The sequence below is a fragment of the Triplophysa rosa genome, linkage group LG5 (genome assembly GCF_024868665.1).
Source record: "Triplophysa rosa linkage group LG5, Trosa_1v2, whole genome shotgun sequence".
Lineage (NCBI taxonomy): Eukaryota > Metazoa > Chordata > Actinopteri > Cypriniformes > Nemacheilidae > Triplophysa > Triplophysa rosa.
Genome location: NC_079894.1, coordinates 24,377,563 through 24,383,331, shown reverse-complemented (window position 1 = coordinate 24,383,331; position 5,769 = coordinate 24,377,563).

The window sequence follows — 5,769 nt, the reverse complement described above, 5'->3', positions numbered from 1 at the left end:
CGCGCTAATGTCACTGCAAGCATTTTGGATCATGTAACGCGTCTCCCTGCGCTCGTGCTTGATTGATCTGCCCTGAGATCATAAATCGTATGTCCGACTATGAGCGCAGTTTCCGATGTTATTTCCGAGTAGTATTTGGGAGGAAGCATTGCTTGAACGTAGCACTGTCTCTTGAACTCACAAGTCTACGTCATTTTTGATGTTCGAAATAAGTTAAAACGATTGGAGATGTTTTTCTCTGTGTTTGTCGTGGGGAAATGACATGTTTATTGTTTGAGATGGTGGTGTCCACCTCTCAAATTGTTTGTGTATTTTAATTTTTATATATGAATCTTTAAATATGACTAATGTAAATGTAAACTAAAGTAGGCTAAAATGATTATAATAAAATGATTAATGATGATTAATAAGGATAATAACAACATCAACAACTAAACAGCAGAAAATCTAGTCCATCTCAGAAAAGTTTCAAAAAGGAACCTTGGTAACAGGCCAGGTTCTAATTTGAACACTTTTGCCACAACAGAGGATCTAAAAAGAACTTTTAACAGTATACCAAATAACAAAGGTTACTTATAGAACTTTTAAGTTGAACTTTGAACCTTTTTAATTATTAGAAGTTCATATTTGAACTTTAAAGTTATTTTTCTAACTCTAAAGGTTCAATCTCTTCTAAGAGTGTAGTTTCTTATTATTTTGAACAAGTTGCAAATAGCAGGGCTTGACATTAACGCTTGTCCGCTTGTCTGGGACAAGTGAATGTTTTGTATGGGCAAGTGAGAGAGAATTTTACTTGCCCGACCGGACAAGTAACTTGAAAAAAAAACAGTGCGACATATGTAGAATAATAAGAATATGTGCATTAGACAGAGCTGCGTGTTTGTCGTGGTTGTGCTTGTTTGTGTGTGACAATAATCGAGTCTACGCAGACGCGGAATCCTGTTATTTAAATGTCATCTGGCTGTTCTGCGTGTCTGAGTGAATTATGTGCACAGTTTAATTTACAACACGAGTGGTCGAGGATTTATCTGCGTCTGCACTGTATGAGGATATGAACACATGAACTTCATCTCCAGAGTTGCTGTGAGAGTTTATTTTATGAGCGTTTTACTGTTTGAGTGAAGCTATTTGCAAACAAGCGTCTTACCGAAGACCCGTCAAAATAAAAGTCCCGTTAAATTAAACATTCAGACAAAAAATACTGTAGTATACTATAGTATTTGCTATTGAAAATTGAAGTGCCCTTGTAGTAAACTGATAAACACTGTATACTAAAGTAAAGTTCAAAAACAATAAAGTAAGAATTTTACTGCAGTTTACTATATTATTGTATCCTACAATAATTTATGTGGACTAATATACCACTATTGTATAGTAAAGGAAAAACACAGAACTTAGAAATATTAAAACAAATTTAGGTAATCTAAAAATGATATGGCCCTAATTTATCCATCTGTATGTAACATTAATGTCTTTTGTCAGTTATCTGCCTATTCATAATGAACTACACTTGCACATTTCTGCCTGTGCTACCAAACTTTAAACCTCTCTAGCACCAGTGCTATGTGCAAAAAAAGTTAATTTACAGCCTTAACACTAATAATAATTACTGCTTGCCTTTGCTTTATAGCAGTCACGGAGAGTAACGGCCTATAACCAAATTCAGGCGGCCAAAGCGGACACTAGTTAAAATGCTCAGAAGCAAACTTGACCAATCTAAATCCGAAACAATTATATTGATTATATTATATTATAATTCAAATGAAATATCATTTTTTTATCTTTGGACAAGTAATTTTTGTAGTCGGACAAGTGAATGACAAATTTGAAAACCACATGACAATGCTTAATGTCAAGCCCTGGCTTTAGTACATTCATGCAATTGATTATGTACAATTGTCTGTTGTTTCCTACATTATCAGTTGCTATTGTCATGTTGCTCAAAATATATCATATAGTTCTCTGTGCAATTGTCTTACCCCTCTAAACATCTAGTCATTTGTTCATTGTCTTAGTCATTCAATTTAAAATGGTTAGACCAGTTGTCATAATCTGTCAGGCATATTCAGTTTTCTTACACTTACATGGTTATTGATCCAAACTGTGACTAGATTTACTTTGCTCAGAGGTTGCTTTCACTGTTAGAAACTCAGATCCTTCATTCATACAATGCACACACACTGTACAGAGATTTTCCACAAGGATCTCGTCTCTGATGAGGAGAGGGCTCTGTTTCAAGATGATTTACAAAAGCATGTGGTCATTCGGGTATCGTTGCATTTTACTGCTGCGTTTCAAGAGTAAGACATCCCAAAGCCAAAGGGGGAGTAGAAAATATGTAGTTTGATTCCTCATACAGCACTGCATACAGTTCTGCCTGAGGGGTCTCTCCTATGTTTATCTTTTTTTTTTGCAATTTTTCCCATTGTGCTGTATAATAATGTGGCATTTTCTTCATCACAGTTACGTTTTTCAAGCTTGATGTGTAATTTATTGACAGACCAACAGAACAACTGTAAAGCGAATCCTGTTCAATCTTTTGCTATCAGTGTCGCACATACAGTTACGTATAACTTTGTACTATTGAAAGTGAAATAAGTCAGTCTTGTGCATTATCAATGAGTGTCATTTAATGTCACATTAAATGTGTGCTCTCACTGTGCGTGTGTGTGTGTGTGTGCGTGCGTACTTGTCTGCGTACGTGCGTGTCCGTGTGTGTGTGTCTAGTCTATGTGTGTTAGTACGTGTGCATATTGTGTGCGTGGAGTGTTTTGTATGTGGGTATGTCTGTCTTCTGTGTTTTCACCTTTTTCTTGTTTTTACAGGTACAACTTTAATTGTTTTGCTTATAGTCATATGTCTTATGTACAGCTGCTTTGTAACTATGACAATTGTAAAAAGCGCTATATAAATAAAGTTGAGTTGAATTACAAACTGAAGCCATAGTTTACATCTGAAAATACTCAAAAAATGAACAAATAAAGCACCCGTTATATTGACAACATGGCTAAACATTTTGACTGTCTTGTTCACAACCAATGACACAAGGACTTGCCATTTTCATGGGACTGACATGTTCATTGATGTAAAAATGTAATTTTGAGAGATGAACTAAGGATTGTGAACAAGTTACAAACTTTTGCAAGAAATCCATGATGTTGTGCAGTTTGTACAAATTGTTCTGAGAAATGCACATATTATTTAGCTAAGAGAAATGCTCCAAAGCAACTGTAAAGCTTTACCTCTGTGTCATGTCACAAAATTTAGATTGTCTCTTCTCTTATCAATAGATAAGATTGAACAGATAATGTAGCTTTAATTAGAGTTCAATGTGAAACATACAAGCACAATAATATAAACTACTAGCAGAAGTGTACAGCTATTGTGTGTAGCTTTACAAAAATGCTGAGAGATCAGAAAAAAAATCCATTTACATTTCATCAGGAACTAAGTGCTGTGATACAATACTTGCCTTTAGAAAAGTTTCAGCTGTGATGCTAGAGTGTTGTAGATGATGCTAAACAGTTCTGAGTGCCTTAAAGGGATAGTTCACCCAAAAATGAAAATTCTGTTATCATTTATTCACAATCATGTCATTTCAAACCTGTATGAATTTCTTTCTTCTGCAGAACACAAAAGAAGATGTTTTGGAGAACACTAGTAACCAAACAACATTGACCCCCATTAATTTACTGTAAACCAATTAATCAATGGACTAAGACCCCCATTGCACCACTGAGACATTTCTCAAAATCTGTTCTTTTGTGTTCTACTGAAGAAAGAGTCTTAAACAGGTTTTGAAAAAAAACATAATAAGTAGGAGAATAAGTGAGAGATATTTTTTGGATGAACTATCCCTTTAGGCATGTTGTTATGTTGTTGCAAAGGTGTCCTGTTTGTTTTCAAGAGTTGATATTCAATTGTAAAGGTTTCTTTAGCATTTTGCTAGGCAGTTGCTAAAGTGTTGCTTTGCTGTTTTTCAAGTGTTTTGTGTGGTTCCTAACCCATAAAAACAAACTCTAAAGTACAGTATCCATGAGATTCTGGTGCATAGTTAAAGCTTGAGCTTCTGCTTCAATAAAGAAAACAGAGATTATTTCACAATACATGACGCATGTCTCTATTTCTGTCTACATATGGTGGCCTACTTACTGTAGCCTCCAACAAACCCGATTTCACCCCCACAAAAGGCCGACATGGACTCTCTCTCTCTCCCTCTCTCTCTCTTTTGATCAATTCAATATCTCTCTTTCATTATCTTGTCCTGCTACCACTTCTCTCTCTTTTCTGCTCTCTCTTCCTCTGTCACCTTTTGTTCAGTACTGTCCTTCCTTCACACAATACCCCTCCATCCTGCAAAAACAACTCATCCTTCCATTTTGTCCATCTCCATGGTTAAGGCTGTTCCGCTTCCATTTATTTCAAACAAGACTCTCCATTTCAGCATATCGTCTCTATCTCTGGCCTTCTCAAACTTCAGAGGTCATTCAGAGGTTACACTGATTTGTTTCGTTCTCTGCCCACTATCAGATTGACTCGCTGCATTTTATAATAGAGGCATCGGTGGGAAAGAGAGAGATTTAATGAGTCTCGCTGCTTTGAGCTTACGTAACATCTCTCTGCAGTGGGAGTGCTGGCTTAGCACATTCAACACCGGAGCTGATGTAAAACTCCGAATCAGTATTCTCAGCGAGCAGAGCATGCAGCAAGGCCATGTGAGCCACCTGGCATATATGCTAATCTCATAAATGCTCTGTGACAGCGAGCAGACTGAGAACGAAAAACATTTATAGTGTGTTAGCAGGAAATGAAACCACATATGGGCGCATGAGGGTGTGTGAGACAGACAGGCAGGCAGGCAGACAGACAGACAGACAGAAAGAAAGACAGACAGACGGGCAGGTGGGCAGGCAGACAGACGGACAGAAAGAAAAAGAGACAGACAGATGGACAGACTGAAGGATGGACGGACTGACAGACATACGGACTGACAGACAGAGAGAGGACGGACGGACGGACGGACGGATGGATGGATGGACTGACTGACTGACGGACGAACGGACGGACAGACGCACGCACGCACACACACACACAAGCAGGCAGACACACAGACAGATAGATTGAACCATTTAAAATCTTTTCTTCTACAAGATGTCTGTAATGTCTTCAGAGCATGTTAAACATTAGTTTCAATAAATGTAAGTAATGCTTTCAAGCAAACAAGCCGAACAGGGACATAGTCATAATGTACTGTAATCCATCTGCTGGAATCTAATAAAGAAGGCAGAAGAGAAATCCTGCTGTTCATTTATTTATGAAAATGAGCTGTTGTGATTTTCAGCAGCATGCCCACACTGCAGGGGGGTGCACGAGCAAAACAAATGTTACAGGGAATCTGCAGACTGTAAAATATCAATCTGTCGCTCATTAACATTATTACCCGTTTCTATTCTACATGTCAAATGATAGCAGCTCTCGGTATGATGTCATGCACGGGCGTGTCGGGCTGCAAGCAAAGTGACAGATTCATAAAACAGCTAGATAATTTTCACTCAGTTTGTATTAGAGTGCATGTGCACAATGTTAAAAAGGTGTAAAGTGGTATAAAATGTACATGCAAGTTCCTCAAAAATAACACTTAGGCCTGGTTTCACAGACATGGCTTAGCTTAATACAGGACTATGCCTTAGTTGAATTAAGATATTTATGTCGCTTTTATGAAAATGCCTTAGAAGAATACATTACTGGTGAGCATCTTGAGACAAAACA